The 20,563-nt window shown below is 44.6% G+C and overlaps 1 long non-coding RNA gene across 1 annotated transcript in view; it reads right to left on the reverse strand.

Annotated features, from left to right (window-relative positions):
• Positions 1-8,430, reverse strand: part of LOC308458840 — a 28,755-nt gene extending 20,325 nt beyond the window's left edge. Inside the window, exon 1 of the long non-coding RNA XR_013977720.1 lies at positions 8,262-8,430. This is a non-coding gene — a long non-coding RNA (uncharacterized lncRNA). The remainder of the gene's footprint in view (positions 1-8,261) is intronic.
• Positions 8,431-20,563: the final 12,133 nt, after the last annotated feature.

The following is a 20,563-nucleotide window of genomic DNA, read 5'->3' on the forward strand; positions in this document are numbered from 1 at the left end:
ACCTCCATAGGACCTGGTATGGTTACCTTCTATTCTGATTGAGGAGACCATTTAAACTAGTCTTAAGGGTCTCCGTGGGATCTTCAGGGTTCTTTATGCATCTCTCCCCCCTCCTCTGCTCCTTGCATATGCAGACAATTGGGAAGTTCAATTTTAAAAATGTCCATATATTTCCCCGTGATGGGATTTTATTTTTTTTAACAACAGCACTGGATATTTCTAGCATGATTGCTGTTTTTAATAACCATATAATTACTGTATTACTCAGAACTGTCCTATGCTCTCCTATACAGTACAGTGGGAAGGAAGCATGCCCCAAAAGTTATGCAAACAGTTAACAGTTAACACAGTGATAAATCTATACTCTGTTGTCCCAGGCTGAACTTGGCCTCTTTGCCGCTCCAATTCGACCACATCCACTAAAGAAGGGGGTGAAAAAGGGCTTGCAGAGTAGGGATTATTTGGGCAGCAACCCACTCACCCCCCAAAAGGGAGAAACTGGAGTCAGATATTGAAGTGGGCATCAGTGTGATTAAGAGAGAATATAAGCCATGTGGGAACATGACTCAGAGATTTGTGCCATGCAGAATTCCAGCTGTGAGGTTGCGAGCTTGAATCATCACCTCCTAAGGAGTCATCTAGTCGAACCCCCTGCAATGCAGGAATATCAGCTGAAGCATCCAGCCTTTGCTTAAAAACTTCTAAGGAAGGAGAGCCCACCACCTTCTGAAGGAGTCCATTTCATGGTCAAACAGCTCTTACTATCAGAAAGTTCTTCCTAATGTTTAGCCAGAATCTCCTTTCTTGTCACTTGAATCCATTGGTTCGGGTCTTTAAATAGATTAGTTTGGTCTTTGATTCAGTCACTTTTTGTGGTTAGGTGCAGGAAGAGGAGTAATTATGGTCCTGCTAGGGGACCCTACTTAGGCATCTTTCAGGGCTGCCTTGAGACATTCTCTCTGGAATCTGGGGTGGGATAGGAGCCACCTTTTTAGGCAAACCTGCCTCATCTGTCTGGAGGTAAAGGCTCCCAGGTGGGGGGGGGGTGTAGCAGTCTACTGACTGAGCTTCATGGTGTGGCCTGGGAAGTAGGGTATAAACTGGATGGCCATGCCTCTATTTCCTGCAGGCAGGAGATTGGCCACTCTACTGGCTGCAGAAACAGTTCTATGTTGCAGATAGTTCCTGCACCAAGAGTTCTTTCCCTCTGCAGGTGTTTTCTTCCTGGGATTATTCTTAAATAAAGTGACTCTAGTTCAATTGAGCCCTTGTCTCTGCCTCCTTTTTCAACTATCAGGTCACAGAATCCATGACGTTATTGGGAACGGTTTGCCAAAATGTCTCATTTAGACAAAACATGAATATAGGAATGTGTTTATTAGGAAATACCCTCCATCATGTCTGAAATTAAAAAACAGTGGTACCTCGGGTTACAGACGCTTCAGGTTACAGACACTTCAGGTTACATACGCTTCAGGTTACATATGCTTCAGGTTACAGACTCCGCTAACCCAGAAATAGTACCTCTGGTTAAGAACTTTGCTTCAGGTTGAGAACAGAAATTGGGCGGCGGCGGCGCGGCAGCAGCAGGAGGCCCCATTAGCTAAAGTGGTGCTTCAGGTTAAGAACAGTTTCAGGTTAAGAACGGACCTCCGGAACGAATTAAGTACTTAACCCGAGGTACCACTGTAGGGACATTTTTCATGTGAGGAATATGGGAGGGTATGCTGCCCTTTCAGCATCTGTGTTTCTGCCGATGCTCCCCAAGGAGTTCTCACTCCCCCCAACTGACCCTCATTGACCCCTCCTCTATTTTGGTCCTTCACAGCCCCTCCCACCAGAGAAAGAGTGAGTGTTACCACCAACAGGACACAGCACCCATGCCCTCCATCACCCTGAGAAAACCTCTTTTATTTTATTTTATCCTTGGTAGATCTACAAAAAGAAAAGCACACATGCCAACAGATAAATTTTAGAAAGGGGCAAGATTAGACGTGGATGAACAAAGCATTTTTTTAAGTATCCAAGACTCCTTTTGCTCTTCTCGTCTCTCTCATTCCTTCCCAGCCTTGCCCTCTACCTGCCCCTCAAAGCTGGCATGTCAAACGGGGCTGGATCTCAGCCTCCCTTCCTCCTTGCCTACTCTCTAGCTACAAGCTGTCCAGAGGAGAAGGCCAGTATTGGTGGTCAGGGAGAGGCAATGTGAAGCTCCCTTGCAGCCATCATCACCACTGTTGTCATTGCTTGAGACAAACACCAGCTCATCCCCCTTCCCAAATTCAGCAGTGGCGGTGCTGGCATGGGGAACTGGGACATTTCAGGAACAAATCAGAAGCCTGGGTGGCTTTCATAATTCCAGGGCCGTCTCTGGAAAATAGGACACTTGGAGGATATGTTAGGAGACATCCCCAGTAAAATGTGGGAAGGATTCACGAGGACTATTTTATTATTATTGTTATTTTGAGGGGGAAGGGGAATAATAATTGCAAACTGATGTGGAAATGTTGGTGAACTGGATTTAAGATTAGAAAAGGAGAGGATTTTTTTTTGAAAGAAACTGAAATGGACAGATTCATCCATCCCTAGATACCCCCACCTTGAAATCCTGGAATCCACTGTTAATAAGTTTCAGGAAGTGTAGCTGAAGAAGGGTGTCAGGGAACTGCCATTGGAGCTGGAAGCGGAGGGAAGGCTCCAAAGGGATGGTGGAGAGGGTCCCAGTAAGGAGAGAGGAAGCCCGTCTGCTGGGGAAGGAAATCAGCGTAACACCAGTAGAGAAGGGGGGCAGATGGGGGAATCAGGGAGGAGGCTCCAAGACTCCTCGCTGGAGACCAGCAGAGAGAGTACGGGTACTCCACTGCCCACACCCCCCCTGCGCAGAAGACTTCCGCGCAGGGAGAGTAGGAGGAGGCTTGGCGTCAAGGAACTTTTGTGCTGGAAGAAGTTTAAGAAACGCCCACTGACGGATTCTGCCAGCGACTGAGACAGTCACGATGCTGGAGGCTGTTCAGTCAGAAAGGGTTAACCAGGTAACCTAGCCAGAAGTGGCGGCAACTTACGCACGAGCAACCCCTAAACCCATTACAAAGGGCTTTGCCCAAGGCTTTGCAGAGCTACTGCCAGTCAAGAGGAGATCATTCTGCACTCAGCAGACCAGTGGTCTAACTCAGCAGAAGGCAGTTTTCATCTGGTCATAGAATCTGGTTAGCAAAAATTACACCTATGGCTGAGTGCAGAGGCCGGCCTGCAGACAGACAGATAAGCTGAACAGGAGAGCCAGTGTTCATATCTATTCAAGCTGACGACCTCCATGGGAGCAGCTTCGGAGCAAAGCAGGTGCGCGGTCAGATTTACGAGAGGTTGTAATCATGATTCAGTAAGACAATATCTCAGTCCAGACCCATTCCTTTTGGGTATCAAGGAACCATTTGGGATTCTGTTGGAATGCACACACAGTCAGTTCCTGCAGCCGACTGAGAAATGAGGACTAGATCATGGGACTGGGGGCTCATTCTTATTCCGTATCTCCCCTTGCCTTTCAGTGCACTGCCAAATCCAGTATTTGCCCCATTTTCATCCTATTTTATATATTTGAGACCGCTTAAGAGGAAATCTTGCGGACACGGGTGGCGCTGTGGGTTAAACCACAGAGCCTAGAACTTGCTGATCAGAAGGTCATCGGTTCGAATCCCCGCGACAGGGTGAACTCTCATTGCTCGGTTCCTGCTCCTGCCAACCTAGCAGTTCGAAAGCACGTCAAAGTGCAAGTAGATAAATAGGTACTGCTCTGGCGGGAAGGTAAACAGCGTTTTCATGCGCAGCTCTAGTTCACCAGAAGCAGCTTAGTCATGCTGGCCACATCAACCGGAAGCCGTACACCGGCTCCCTCGGCCAATAAAGCGAGATGAGCACCCGAACCCCAGAGTCGGCCACGACTGGACCTAATGGTCAGGGGTCCCTTTACCTTTAAGAGGAAATCTGGGTCACAAATTCGTTCAAGTTTATGATGGTGCCACACTTGTCCCTGCACTTAGACAACTAGCATATCAGGAGAAATTATTCCAACTTTTGACTGTCTACTTCGCAGGTTCCAAAAGAAAACGAATCATTTATTCTCAGATTCAAATGTTTGATAGGGCTTCTGATACTACCAGCTGACAACCAGAAAATAAATACAGTGCAACAAACAAACTTCACCTGACACACACAGCTCCATGGATTATTATTACATTTTTGACCCACCTTCCCCCCCCCCCGCCAAGGAGCTCAAGGTGGCAATACCCTCTTGAGGTGGCTTCCCCTCTCCATTTTATCCTCACCACAAACCTGTGAGGTAGGCTAGTCTGAGAGACTGACTGCCCCAAGGTCACCTGAAGAGCTTTATAATTCTGTGGGGAACTGAACCCTGGTCTCCCAGGAACTAGAGCTTAACCCTTTCTCAACTCACAGCTGAAATTGTCATCTTCTTTTTACCCATACCACGTAATTATTATTATTTAACACATACACAAACACTTAAAGTGGGTCCCCAAAAAATAACATAAATTATTTTCAGCAGATATTGCACATAAGTAGAGATGATTAAAAAAACTTATTCAAATACTGATGAAGTCAACGCTTTTAAAAACATACATGCATAATAAAATTACCACTCTGCATAGGTATTTTTTATTTTATTTTTGCCCAAACAAAGATGTTTTCGGCATCGAAAACTATACAATGCAGGTACCTGCTTGATATTAATAGTTGCTATAATGTATAGTGCTATGTTTCTGCAAATTGTTAAGCAATTGTTAAGTAATTCTTTCAATTCACTCTGTAGGTGACTTTGAGCTTGTCAAGGAAAGGTGGGGTGACAACTTTGAAATAATAATAAAAAATAAATAAATAAAATAGAAAGCATTTAACTCTCCCACTGACTTTGACAGACTCTCTCTCTCTCTCTCTCTCTCTCTCTCTCTCTCTCTCTCTCTCTCTCCTCTTTCTTCTCCCCTTACTATTCTCTTTTCTTTTCTTTTTTAAAAAAATTACAAATAATCTTTGTGACCCTAGGAAAGGTATCTGAGTAATGTACCAGAACTGAATTTCCCATCTCCTTGATGTGTTGCGCAGGCTTCATTTTTGATGAAGTCACTGTCACCTGCTATTAACTTAATATCAGCTCTTAATAGGGTCCTTTCCTTTCCATCTTCACGCTGTTGGGGTCTGAATTAATTAGAGGGTGGGGGGATCTTGTGCACGGATCCTTAAATGGCAGGAGAAGGGGATGAGTCCTCTCACCATAGAGGAACCGGCTTCTTTAGTGGAGACCAAGGGCAAGAATTTACTGTGAGATTTTAGGTCAAATTCCACCCTGCCCTATTTGGACAGGGAATTTTGTTAAGGAAGGAATCTGCGAATCCACCATGGGGGTGATGGGGTCAGAGGATTAAGAAAGTGAATGAAGACAAGCTTTGTCCAATGGTGGGATCTATGTACAAGCCAGTCTTTGCATTGGTCAAGGAGCACACACACCATGGAATGAAGCAGCAGAAACTACATGGGCTTCAGTGAACCTCTTTGGGTGGTAGAAGAACCATGTTTTTTCTTGTTCCTTCACATGAAAAAAAAAGAAAAGCACCTTCTCAGAAGTAAAAATATAATATAAGGAGAAATATTACAGGCCATTCCTCTCTCTCTCTGATGTGTTCGTTTTTTATCTGAATGACGTTTGTTACCTACAAAAGCATTACAAATGTGTACATTCATTTCATACGGCTCAATGTGGTGCCTTCCATAGTTCTAGTTACAGGCAGGTAGCCATGTTGGTCTGCCATAGTTGAAACAAAATAAATTTTTAAAAATTCCTTCCACTAGCACCTTAGAGACCAGCTAAGTTTGTTATTGGTATGAGCTTTTGTGTTCATGCACACTTCTTCAGATACGAAAGCTCATACCAATAACAAACTTAGTTGGTCTCTAAGAGCCTAGATGTTTGGGACTACAATTCCCATCATCCCTAGCTAACAGGACCAGGGATGATGGGAAGTGTAGTCCCAAACATCTAGAGGGCTGGAGTTTGCCTATGCCTGCTCTTCAGCTTCTCACACCTCCTCCTCCCAGTCAGCTCCCTCTTCTCCCTCTGACCACTCGATACGATAATCTTTATTGTCATTGTCCCACACAGAACAATGAAATTGAAAATCTACATCAGACATTCTGAAACCAACAAGCCTAATATCCCAGCTATCCCAGCCTGGTTAGCCCTCTAAAAACTCTGATAGTCATAGAGACTCCTTACACTGTGTTTAAAACCAAAATCACATTTGAATAGAAACTGTTTCTCGGGTGGCTGTACCTTCTTCCAGAAGGCAGAAGCTGAAAGAGATCATTTCCAGGGTGCGTACTATCCCTCACTGTCTCTGCAGTTTTCTTATGGCACGTGGAAGCATGGCACCAACTCATTGCCATCCCACCACCACTCCCCTGGCTCTGAGCCGGCTTCTCCTGGGGGTTCCCTTGAGGTTTTCCCCAGCCAGTGCCTCCCACCACTCCTCTGCGTCCAGCCAGTCCATGACATCTAGGCAGCCTTTCTGGCTTGGACTATTTGTTACACTCAGTTCCTGCTTATGGTCTTCCCAGAGGCATCTGGTTGGCCCCTGGGAGTGCATGAACTAGCAGTGGCCTTGACTTGACCCAGCTGTAGGGCTTTCCTTAAGTAGCCTCTGCACAAAGACCTCCAGCAGACAGTGGTTGGGCAATTGTTCCATCTCCATGGCTTTAAATACAAGCGAGAAAATCCCACATGGAATTAAAATGAGGAGCGGAGGACCAATCCCGTGCTGTTAAATCAATTGCCCTTAGTCAGAGGTTTGTGGCTGTTTTGTGTTCACAGAGTGGTCTAACATGTTCAGAGAAAATTGCCTTGCTCCGTCTCCCTGGGTTGTTGCAGCGCCAAGTGGAACTGGGCCTCCACCTAACCAGCTGCATTACTCAAACTGAGCTCCATGAAACGTGGCACAGTTGGTTCAGCCAGGTGTTACAAACCAAGATACGCCATGGGTCACAGACTATTCAAATCTGTCTCCAATTTACCATGGGCTTCTCTGCTTCTGTTCTCCCCTCCCTGCTATTCCATTTCTCCCTCAGTGAAATGGGAGAGAGGGAAGGAGAGGGGTACACCAGGAAAAACTAAACCCAACTTGATTCTGGTAAAGTGCATAGAATGGTAACAGTATTGTCTTTCTCTGTGTGTGCTCAGTGGATTGTTAGGACCATTAATTGTTAAAGGAGAGGACATTTGTGGGTCTATGTGTGGATGCTAATTGTCAGCGAAATGTTGGCTGTTAGTAGTTGTTGAAACTGTGAGTGGAAGTATCTTGAATGAGAGAGTGTCCACAGGATTTTTTTTTGAAGTAGCGGGGAATAAGAACATTGAAAGTGGGTCGTAGGCTAAGTTCTTGCAAAGAAGAAAAAGAGAGAGTGAATGTAAGTTTTGTCTCATATATTAGGTTCTAGAAATGATGGAAACTTGCTCTTCTTTAAAAAATGAAAGCTCAGAATATGGGGATTATGGTTCATCTGCTGGGAATGTCCCCTCTCCCCAGAACCTCTGTGTAATCCTATTTTATGGATTTTGCTGTTTTATCTGTTTTATTGTTATATATGCTGTATTATTTAACTTAGTTTTTCCTCCCTTTACAAACCACTTTAAGATTTATTTTATTTTTGAGAAAAGTAGTGGATGAAATAATTGAAATAATAGGTAAGGATTTCTCTAATGCACCCTTCACCCACAGATGTCAGAGTAAGGTGTAAGACATGTTTTATTTATTGATTTCATTTATCTCCCACTTTTTTCCCCTCCATGGGGCTCAAGGTGGTTTACATGGTCATGCCTTTCCTCATTTAATCCCTACAACAGTCCTATGAGGTAGGTTAGGCTGAGAGTCAGTGACTGGCCAAGTAAGCCTTCATGGCTGATTGGGGATTTGAAGTCTACACTCTGAGCTCTACAAATCTAAACACTGCACCACAATGGCTCTCAGTTAAGCAAGTCTACTAAAACAATTGAAATCATCCATTAACATATCAATAGGAGTCATTGAAACCAATGTCTCCACCCCCATCATTCTGCCCGGATGCTGAGGTCCAGCGCCGAGGGCCTTCTGGAGGTTCCCTCATTGCAAGAAGCAAAGCTACAGGGAACCAGGCAGAGGGCCTTTTCGGTAGTGGCGCCCGCCCTGTGGAACGCCCTCCCATCAGATGTCAAAACGATAAACAACTACCTGACATTCAGAAGACATCTTAAGGCAGCCCTGTTCAGGGAAGTTTTTAATGTATGATATTTTAGTGTTTTTGGTTTCTATGGAAGCCGCCCAGAGTGGCTGGGGAAACCCAGCCAGATGGGCGGGGTACAAATAATAAATTATTATTATTATTATTATTATTATTATTATTATGTATTATTTGATCCTGTTCACATAGCCTGCCCCATCCCAAGGGCTCAGGGTGGATACATTAATCACCACCAAGAGCCACCATGATTTGGACGCGAGATCTTCAGTGCTGTGTGTGGCTGTTCTGTGTGGTGGTGAGACAGCAGGATTTCAGTCTGGGATGCCCTTTTGGGCAGTGAAATATCCTCACAGGCTCTAGACTGCCCACTCCTCCTCTAGAAAGATAGCTGTTGGGTTAGCAGCCTTTGACTATGCAACAACCTTCTTCACTCTGGTGTCTTTTGATTTGCTCATTGAGCCTGGCTTCTGCTTCACTCCTTCAGGCCCTCCAAGCTTTTCTGTGTGGTCCTTGGGACTCTCCCCAGCCCTGCTCCACATATTCCTCAGATGTTTTGCCTAACCACAATGAACTTTGCTTTCCTATATGGAAGATACAGTCGACTGTATATAAAAGGAGTGTCTCCATCCCCATCGTTCTGCCCAGACACTGAGGTCCAGCTCTGAGGGCCTTCTGGCGGTTCCCTCATTGCGAGAAGCGAAGTTACAGGGAACCAGGCAGAGGGCCTTCTCGGTAGTGGCACCTGCCCTGTGGAACGCCCTCCCATCAGATGTCAAAGAAATAAAAAACTATCTGAGGTTTAGAAGACATCTGAAGGCAGCCCTGTTTAGGGAAGTTTTTAATTTTTGATGTTTTATCATGTTTTTAATATTCTGTTAGGAGCCACCCAGATAGGGAAACCCAGCCAGATGGGTGGGGTAAAAATAAATAAACAATATCCTACTGTACAAAGGTAAACATTTTCATTCATTGCTTCACACACTTTTGCTTCTGGCCCCACTGCCATGTGCCCCCCAGACGGTAACCTTGGTCTGAAAAATGTTCCCCACCTCTGTCCTTGGCACTGATTCTTGCATGGACAACTTTATCCTCCCAACTCTGATATCCTTGCCAGTTTATTTCCTGGCTCCTGATTTCCAGCCCCAGACCCCTCTTTTCACACCTGCCTACAGAATACAAAACACCAAGTTCAGCAGATGAAGCCACACTTTGTCCTATTCCACCACAATTCGTTGACCACCAAACCCCCATCTCATTGAGATCTTCTTCTGCTTTCTTGCGAACAGTGAGATTTCTTGCTTTATCTCAGAGGGAAGATAATTCTGGCATTTATTCATTTTTTAAAAGGGGGGAGCTGCTGAAAGTCCCTTTCTCCGGCTGCCCTTAAAGTCTTGGTCTAGCCCATGATGGCTTCCTTTTTTGTTAGTTTTGCTTCGGATTTCAGCTTTTGTGTTTCCCAGGGAAGGTGAAATAAAATAGAAGCGTGCCTCTTCGGACGCGCCAAAATGTGTTTGGAATTCTCTGCATGGAGTGGAAAGGAAAGCATCTCAGCTGAGCAGATGAACTAGAATGGGTCCAGTAAACAGCATCCAGGTGTTTTACCTGGCTTCTATTTTCTCCGTAATAGGTGCCTACTGGAACGAGGGGAAAGGGCATATGAAGCTATCCTTGTCTCTGCAGCTGATGGCGAGCATTTATCTCATGGCAGTGGGCACCAGCAAGCTGGGCTTTTGTCAACCTGTCAGGATTTTTTCCCCCTCTCCCCCTCCCCTATTCCCCTCATCCTTTTTTTTTTTGAAACAGAAAGCAGAGTTCAGTAAATAAAGATAAATGATTGTGCTCCTTCTCTGCAGACCCCGGAGCTAAACCGAACAGGCCTCTTATGGTTTGTACCTGCTTCATTGACTGTTCAGACAGCCCAGTAATACGACAGATGTACCCAGCCGTTCCCTCTTCCCCGCTGTCCATTAGATTATGTTCATTTTGTCTGAGATGCCATTAGAAGTCTCAAGGTCAAAGGAGTCACGGGGAAGAAAATAGCAGGACTAATTTTTCCCCTACAGCCCTAATGTGCTTAAGGAAGCTGGTAGGCACTACTTGCAAACCAGGTAGTGTTCCTCTTTTTTTGGAAAGAGAAACAGCGAGAAAGCAGGGGCGGGAAGCATGTTCCATTTTGGGCTCAAATGTATTGAAATCGAATGCAGGTGTGCGGCAAGCCCTGAGGCCGTTTTGGCATGGGAGTCCAGGGATGAGAGCTCTGTGGCATCCCTAAATTCTTAATGAATTATTGGGCAGCAACATTTCATTATGGCAGAGAAGTCAGAGCAGGAAGACCGACAGGAGAAGAGTGCAAGGGCCCCCAATTTCATTCCCTCACGAGTTTGGCGGAAGCTTGTTATCCCAGTAACTAGGAACTGGGAAGCACGGAAGGTAATCCAGCGCAGCTTCTAGCAATGCCAATGCTTTTAAAAACAAAGTTGTTAAAAAGCAACAAAAGTCAGTCTCAAACAGAAGTCATTTTCCACTGCATGAGAGAATTTACACAGACACACACAAAAAGAGAGAGAATATTGTAAGCATCCAAGTTTACCATTTGCGTAACAAATTCAACAGGGGTGGCTGCATTTGTTACTTTCACCAAAATCTGCAAAAGCTCTTACGGCTCCTTAAACACTACAAGGCTGTTGCATTTTAAGGAAAGAAATAACATACAAAAAATTAATTTTATCAATGGAAAGTTTGCTTTTCAAAAATGTGTCAGGGATTTTTGCTGTTGTTAAAATGCTGGTGAGTTTTCACGAAGGTTTACTTCTTTTTTAAAAAAAGTTAAACTGAATTGGAAATATGGATAACTGAATTTAAGAAGGAAAGAAGGAGAGAATCTGACAGAAAATGAAAATGACAGCTTCACCCATCCCTAGTTGTTGTGGCATGAGCTTTTCCACAGTGTGAATGTATTTTGCTTTTGTTTTATTCCATTCATTCTCATTATTGAAACATCAATCATGTCCATTACTTCTTTGCAGCAGAGTTGCTATGGGCAGCCATCTCCTAGCAGACTGCATTTGATTATTCCAGGATGCTCAGCATTGTGGTATTCAAGGGCATTTGGGGGGGGTGTGGCTGTCTCCCCTGGTAGACAACCATTTCCTCCCAGAATGCACTGGGCCAACACAACAAATGGGACAAATGGGATAACAGCTTGTTTCTGAAGTGGTGCAGAACCTTATGTGTCAGGGACTGGATGGATGACAAAGAATGGTTGCAGACACCAGTCCAAGAACCACACAGAGGAAGAAGACTTAGAGCCAGGGCAGTAGTGGTGGGACACAGGGGGAGGCAAGCTGGGAGGTGGTAGAAGCAGGAGACTTAAGGGAACACGGGGAGTCAGAAGAAGACAAGGACAGGGGTAGGTGCTGAGGATCTCAATTTGAGTGTAGACTCTGACAGAGGAACCAGATGCTGCCTCAGTTTCACAGCAGTTGTCCAGTCCCTCTACATCAGGCTCTCAGAATCTGAACAATTGAAATTTATTTTCCTTACATTTGTTCCCATTCTGGTGCTTTATTCTATTTGCTCATAAGTCCTTCATGCATATAGCAGAGATGAGTCCTTGTCTGCTCTTTTGTGCATATTGCAGATGCACATTCATTGAGTTAGCATGACTGGGGTTCCTGATTTGTTGAAGAGTTGTATATGCTTATTCTCTCCTTTTCAATGAAATAAGGAATATTCGGACATTTGAAGGCATTGGAGGAGGGTGTGCAGAAAAATAGAATGAGACTTGCAGGTGTACTTCCATTTCCCCCACCATGAATATAAAATGTGTGTGGAGGACACTCCTGCCTCAGCGATGTCTACACTGGCTTGGACATGTCCACAGAATGGAAGATGGCAGGATCCCCAAGGACATGCACTATGGGGAGCTGGCTTCAGGCACCAGGCCCATTGGCAGGTCAACTGTGCTTTCCAAAGAGGTCTGCAAACATGACACGAAGGCCTGCAACATCAACCCCGCTGTGTGGGAATCCCTTGCAGACAACCACTGGCCTGGAGACAGACAGACAGGCCATGTGTCCATAGCAGTGACCAGAGAGGTCATGACCCCATTTTTTAATCTACCAATCAAAGCAATGAAAGTTTCCATCCCAGCACATAAAGGAAGAAACCTACTAAGAGCTTTTGCCAATATGGCTAGATTAAACTTGAAGGCATTTACTGCTATACTAAGAGCCAGCCCAGCCATTTGACATGGTGAAGCCACCGCTTCAGGCGGCAGAAGCTCCCAAGGCAGCACACCAATGAGTGTCCTGGTTGCCTCACTGCCTCCGCTGGTGGCCAAGAAGCAGAGACAGCACCAAAAACAATTTCAGGCAAAGTCTCACCCAAAAATGGCAGAGGTTGCAGGGCAGGGGTTAAATGGGACATGTCACCCCTGACTATGTTGCTGGCCAGCTTAACTTTTTGAAAAACCCAAATTCAACTCAACATCTCTCCCAGTAGAATGAACCCATCGAGCAGAATTGCTGAGGAGAGAAAAATATGATCCATGCCTCAATATTTCAGACAGGGATGAACCTCGATGAATACTTGAGACATAATAAATAAATGGTGTTTTCTTCATTAGGCTGCCAGTTTATGAAACTGAAGAGCAGCACTTACGGTGGCGTGATTTGTCTCGGAGAAGAAAAACGTCGAGTCGTTACATACTTGTTACTCTCCCAAATTTTTATTCTGCACTTGCGATGAAGACTAATATGAGAATTTGGGAAATGGTGTGCAATTTCAGCTCATTTCCAAGAAGCCGATTACCTTTATTGCAATGGCTTTTTAATTGATAATTCAATTGAATTTTTTACCCCTTTCCTGCCTCATGGTAGGTGCTACTAATTCTATTAATTCCCAGCAAAGCTACAAGGCATTCTGCTCAAATTTCTATTTTCTTTGTAATATGGTATCACAACAGACAGCAACCCGGGTGGCGTATGGCAGATTGTTCCTTTTCTGGCACTTTTATTGAAAATCAAGATACTGTATTTGCTTGATTATAATAATGAAGCTGATGGCTTCCAATCTGTTTAATAAAGGGCTTCTGTGTTGGAATATTTCTATTAAATAAACCAGCTGGTGAGACGGTTTCTTTGTTATATATATTTCTTCCAGTGGTGGCGGGGTAAGGGATATTAATTACTGAAAAGTAAACATGCTGGTTGGAAACTTTAGCGCCCCCTCCCCTTTCACAATTCAGAACTTCGGCATTATATAACAGCATCACAATGAGCTCTAAACTTGGAAAGGAACATCACAGATCTGAGAAAGGTACAAAGAGTGGAGGTTGTTCCATTAGGCAAACTGAGCATCATCTCACCAACCTCAGCCAGTCCCCACCTGCCTGCCTTCTTACTGACATCCACTCCAGGGGGTACCACTCCCTGACAGCATCCTCTTCCTTACTCTCAGTATTACCACTGTAGGAATCAGCAGGGAGGAGGCAGGTGGGGATAAACTAGAATTAAGTGGGTTCTGCCTGGCTTTGACTGCAGCTATTAATAAAACATTTTATGGTTAGGGTTAGGGTTAGGGTTGGGGCTGAGGTTAGAATTAGGGCTAGGGCTAGGATTGGTTAGGGTTAGAATTAGGGTTAAGGCAGGGGTCAGCAAACTTTTTCAGCAGGGGGCCGGTCCACTGTCCCTCAGACCTTGTGGAGGGCCGGACTATATTTTGAAGGGGGGGAAAGGATCTGGCCCCTGGGCCTTAGTTTGCCTACCCATGGGTTAGGGTAAGAATTAGGGTTAGGTGACAGTGAGCTTTGCCAAATTCAATGTATTTTTCAATTTTATTTTGTTTTATTTTATTTTATTTTATTTTATTTTTAGCATTTTCACAGCATTTTTTATATGTGTCTAGAATCCACCTTGGTCTCCTTTCTCTCTACCCTATCAGGCCAGAGGGTCACCAGATTGACTTGTTGTTGGGGTTTTTTCCCCAACCAGAAGGTAGCATATAGTTAAACTATGGGAGTCGCTCCCACCTGTGGCTTCAATGGCCACCAGCCTAGATGGCTTTCATAGACTCATAGAAGAAAAGAAAGGGACACAAAGGGCCAACCCCCTGCAATGCAGGAATCTCAGCTAAAGCATCCATGACAGATGGCCATCCAACCTCTGCTTACAAACCTCCTGGCCAGGATATCACCACCTTGTTATGCCGCTGATGAAATCGCTGATGAAATAATTGCACTGGCTAAGGTTCTGGTTCTGACATATAACACACCGTAGAGCTTGGGACCAGGATACCTGAAAGTCCTGCAGACCAGGGACCTTATATACTAAATTTGCCACTTGCAGGAAGCATCCCATAATGAGGTCCTCTCCACGCAATATTGTAATCAAGCCTTTAATATTAGACAGGCACCATCTTTGTGGTGCCTTTCAACAAACCTTTGAAGTTGAGATCTTTCCCAGTCTTCACATATGTATTGGAATGTTTTTGGATGTGTTTATTGTTTTATCATTAGAGTTTTTGCTTCCCTGGGCTCCTTTTGGGGGAAGAGCAATATTTAATAATCATGATGATGATGATGATGATGATGATAATAGCAGGATAATTCTTCTTTTGGCTTTCCCCTCCCAAAAATGTATGTCTCAAAATAATGTCTAAATATTAGATGTGTGAGACAGGTATCAGGATTAAGGAGAGAGCAGTTAGTAAATTTCTGGTGGGGTGTGTGTGCGCGCCTCTGAATATTTATGAGTTGATCTTATGACTTCTTTTTGTGTTGACATTTTCAAGTTAAAAAAACATTTGACTAAAGGAAAATGGCTGGCACTGCGTAGCTGCATTCTGAAAATTTCTTAGCCTAGGGGCAGCATCCAGAACATAGCAAGAACAAATAATATATCCTTTGATGCAATATGTAACCTGGGGGTATTGTCGACCAGCAAGGGGAGGGGAGAGAAAGAAAGAGAGAGAGAGAGAGAGAGATGAAAAATTAAAAAGCATCGGCAGACTGGGTCACTGCCTGTAGGACAGGGGTTTAATCACTCTTCAGCATTAACGACACAAAGCGGATTAAAGGGGGGGGGGGAGAAACCTGTGTGAGGAAGAATAAATGACTCTTCATTCCATGGGTTTAAAACGGTTTGTTTTCTGAGGTCTCCGGGAACTCAGCAAAACCACCATCACTAATGGTACAGGAGATCATTCAACTTTCCAATTTTTAACAGAAAAGAGACAAATATAAAGTTCGTGGCTCAATTAAATGTGCAATTAAAAATATGCTAAGGATGCCCATACGTGTCTGTCTCCTTATGTTCCTTACTTTATAAACTCGATGAAGTTTGGATTGTTATAGGATCAGATTGTTATATAATGTGTGATCTTCGTTCTATGTCTTCTTGTTTCTACTGCTTGTAAACTGCCTTGTGTGTGGCAGTATAGGAAGGCGGTATACAAATTAAAGGCGAAAAGTGAAATGAGATAAAGTTATTGCAGTAGAGTATGTTTTGTATAAGGCTAGGGCAAATACTCTTTCAAAGGAACTTCTGGCCTGAAATTGTAGGAGGGTTGTCTCCAAATAATGCTCATGAATTACCTTTTTTCGCTTGCTGGTTTTTTTGTTTTTGCTGCTGCTATTGTCCTCAGTTGTATATGAGGAGAAATGGATGTGAAATTCTGACAAATTTCCATGAGGAAGTATTTCCCTTTTTCAAAATGCAAACTAATGTGGGAAGGTAAAGAACTGAAGATTGGGAAAATGAGAAACTGCAAAAAACTGAAATGGTCAGATTCACCCATCTCTTTCAACAGCGTAGATGCAAAATTGCTCAGGGTATACAGGGGGGGAAGGTCTGTGACTTTTCATCCAGTATTGACATTACAATACTTTGCAAGTTCTCTCTGTACCGCCCTCCCCTGCATTAAGGTGGGTGGAGGTGTTGTTGTGGTTTTCAAAGTTCAAAGAAAACTTGTATTGCAAATGTACAAACATCAAGTTTCATTGTGATCGCATTGTGAATTTTCAAGAATGGGCTCCTGCATTTTACATCTTCATTCCCCTCTGGAAAATGAGTGCCTAAGGACTGGCAATTCCTGCTAGCTTCAATGATCTAAAAATGAAATCCAGCAAATTAATGTAGAGCATACAAGTGGTTAATACCCATGTTTGATAAATGATACCTCTACAGTCACAGGAATTGCACTTCTGAATTGTGATTAACATAGGAACATAAGAACAACCTGGCTGGATCAGGTCAAGGCCTATCTGGTCCAGCATCCTGCTATCATGGTGGCCAACCAGATGTCTGTGGGAAAACCACAAGCAGGATTTGAGCACAAGTACAACCTCCCCTCCTGCGGCTTCCAGCAACTGGTATTCAGAAGCATTGCTGCCTTCGACTGTGAAGGCAGTGCATAGTCATCCTGGCTAGTAGCCCTTTCCTTCTGGTGGTGGGTGAGCAGGAAACAGGACTATTGCCTTCATGCTCTACTTGTCCACTTTTGGGAAGGACCTAGCTGGTTATTGTAGGAAACAGGATCAGGTGGATCGTTGGTCTGACCCAACCCCCACCAAGTGATGGAAAGCTGTAGTTCAAAGATTCTGAAAGAGACCAGGTTGAGGAAAGCTGTTCTTATGGCTCAAGTTGGTGTTTTTTATGGTTCAGGTAAGGTTTAAGGAAGCTTTTCTCCCTAGAACTGAGTGAAGCCATCTAATGAAGCTGAATGTTGGAAAATTCAGATCAGATGAAAGGAAGAACTCAAGAATCTGCTCCTGCAGGGTGTTATCATGGCCACCAATCTGGATTTAGAAGAGGATTAGATAATTTCATGGATTAGGCCATCAAAGACTACTAGAAAGGAGATTCCAACTAAACACCAGGAAGAGCTGTGAAGTGGAACGGACTCCCTCACAAGTGGTGGTCTCTCCTTCCTTGGAGGTTTTTAGGCAGAGGCTGGATGGCCATCTGTCATGGATGCTGTAGTTGGGATTCCTGCATTGAAGAGAGTTGGACTAGATGACCCTCAGGGTCCCTTTCTACTCTATGATTCTATACAATGACTGTGTGCTACCAGGGACACGGGTGCTGCTGTGGTGTAAACCACTGAGCCTCTTGGGCTTGCTGATCAGAAGGTTGACAGTTTGATTCCCTGTATCGGGTTGAGCTCCCATTGCTCTGTCCCAGCTCCTGCCAACCTAGCAGTTCGAAAGCATGCCTGTGCAAGTAGATAAATAGGTACCGCTGCGGCGGGAAGGTAAATAGTGTTTCTGTGCACTCTGGCACTCGTCACAGTCCTCCGTGCTGTAGACGCAGTTTAGTCATGCTGGCCACATGACCCAGAAAGCTGTCTGTGGAAAACTCCGGCTCCCTCAGCCTGAAAGTGAGATGAGCGCTGCAACCCCATACTCGCCTTTGACTGGACTTAACCATCCAGGCGTCCTGTGTACTACTTTAACTTTGGAGGTTTTATGCTTCTGAATTCTAGTCACTGAGGACTGCAGGAGCATAGAGTTGCACTCAGGTTCTGTTTGCTGACTTCCTTTGGGAATCTGGTTGGCCGCTATGAGAAGAGAATGCTGTGACTCCAACAGAGCTCTTTGTTTGTTCCTCTACCTCTGAATGCTCAAATTGCATCCTGAATGCCACATTTCGTTCCAACACCATGTTCAAGGAAGATCTCATGTTACTAACGAAGAAGCAAGCAAACAAAGGAATGGCAAACAGTGGAGTTAAATTGATCGGAGCATGCTGAATCTGGAAATGAAATATAACGACACTTGCGAAGAATAGTAAGAAAACCCAATATTAACACGATATAAAAAAATTAGATTGTATCTGTTGAAGGAAGTGAGGACTCAATTAGTCCTGCTTAAAGAATGGGGGAGAAAATTATGGATCCCCCTTTGCCCCAAACTTTATGATTCTCTGACCTTGTCTAACATGCCCCCTTAATTAACAGACGCAAGGGCTTGTGGGGCATTGGAGAAACCCAGCCTTGCTGGTCCCATGCTGGATAGCCATAGTAGGCGACAAAGAGGTAGGGAAAAAAGATTTCCATATATCTACGTCTGCTGCTGACCCTGCTCAAATTGGATTTAAACTATCCAATTATATTTTCATTTGGTCTCTTTTGCTTCCACAGAGAGGCCAGGAGATGAGCCCTTTTGTTGAACGGAAATAGGGGCCCTCCTTTCTCAAAGGCTGCCCATTTGAGTCAGGTGACCCTCCGACGTGCAGATCAAGGCTGAGCGTGCCGAACTCCTTCCAATGTCGCCTTTGAGAAAACTTTTACTCGACAAAGTTTTAATTGCCTTTTTTTTTAATGCAGAGCCTTTGGAGAGCACCTGGATTTTTTGGTTGTTTTTTAAAGCAGGAAATTCCACCAATGACTTTACAGCTCACGTTTACCTCACACTGCCTCGTGGCTTTCCAAGCTGTGGCACGACTGCAGTATGTTTGTGGTGCACCTGGAATCTCACAGGCCTGGCTACGGCACCGAGCAGAGGTGGGCAAGATCAGACCAACATGGCAAAAGCTATTGGTCAGTTTCTTCCTGAGATAAACAGCAGACGAATATACAGGTAGCTAAATGATATTCATGGGCATTTTCCTGGAGGAAAGTGGGCTTTAGTACAGAAACTATCAACCCAAACCTATTTGCACATGGATCTTGGTAATTAAAAAGCAAGACACAGGTTGAACTAGGGCCATATTGATTGAAATTTATTAGCAGCACCTGCATAGGTTATGACTGTCCAGGAATCTACTTTAGCCTGACATTATTTGATGCACCTGGGAGCTATTAATCCATTTATTCTTTATTTCAAACAGGGATGGGGGCTGAGTGTGGCCCTCCAGTCTTTTCAATCATGGCCACACCCCCACCAGTTCTGATTCATTGCCTCTTGGAGTGAGTTTCTCTGGCTCGAATGTGTCCTTCAACTCTGATAACACTTCTTCCCTGCCTGGATGAATGGTGGAGAGGGGTGTACAAACATTTATAGAAGCTAATCTATTGTACAGAGGTCAAATTTACATTCCTTTCTCCAACTACATTTGCCCCTAGTCCCACCCACCACTTGCATGTGAGCTCCAGAAGGTTACCCAGAATGAACAGCGGCCTTCTGCTAAATCTAACCTCTTGTTCTAAGCCAGTGTGGTGTAGTGGTTGAGAGTGGTAGATTCGTAATCTGGTGAACCGGGTTCGCGTCTCCGCTCCTCCACATGCAGCTGCTGGGTGACCTTGGGCTAGTCACACTTCTCTGAAGTCTCTCAGCCTCACTCACCTCACAGAGTGTTTGCTGTGGGGGAGGAAGGGAAAGGAGAATGTTAGCCACTATATGAGACTACTTCGGGTAGTGATAAAGCGGGATATCAAATCCAAACTCTTCTTCTTCTTCTTCTTCTTCTTCTTCTTCTTCTTCTTCTTCTTCTTCTTCTTTGCCTTCATAGTCTCCATTATGCACGGAAAGCAGTTTCTCTATAGAGGCAACTGAGAAAGTAGGGAAATGGTGGAGGGGATTGCATCACTTCAAACTGTGGTTGCTGGAGCGTTGTGCCTCAGTCAGTGGCGTAGCGTGGGTTGTCAGCACCCGGGGCAAGGCAAGTAATTTGCGCCCCCTAACCCGTGGATTTTAGTAGGGGCAGAGAGCTGCGAGTGCGAGCGCGCCCCCCCATGTTGCGCCCGGTGCGGCCGGCCCCCCCTGCACCCCCCACGCTACGCCACTGGCCTCAGTACACATCATTGAATAATACACTCAAGTAGAAAACTAGCACGCAGTGACGTACATTGGAAAGAAGAAGAAAAAGACATGAGCAACAACCTTTTTCATTATGTACTAGTTTTCTATGTGCATGGGTTTTATTTGTGTGTTTATGTATTTGAGGGGAGAATTCAACAGCTCAGGGGTAGCCAATACGCTGCCCTTCAGATGTTGTGGGACTGCAACTCCTGTCAGCCTTGACCATTGCCCATGATAGGGATGATGGGAATTCATAGAACCATAGAACTGTATAATTGGAAGGGACACCAAGAGTCATTTATGAAGGAATCTCAGCTAAAGCATCCAAGACAGATAGCCATCTAACCTTTGCTTAAAGTCCTCCAGGGAAGGAGAGACCACCACCTCTCATGGGAGTCCATCCCACTGTCAAACGGCTCTTACTGTCAGAAAGTTTTTTCTGCATATTTAGTCGGAATCTCCTTTCTTGCAACTTGAAGACATTGGTTTGAGTCCTACCCTCCAGAGCAGGAGAAAACAAGCTTGCTCCCTCTTCCATGTAGATAT

This window comes from Podarcis pityusensis (assembly GCF_964106645.2).
Source record: "Podarcis pityusensis genome assembly, chromosome: 11".
In the NCBI taxonomy this organism is placed as follows: Eukaryota; Metazoa; Chordata; class Lepidosauria; order Squamata; family Lacertidae; genus Podarcis; species Podarcis pityusensis.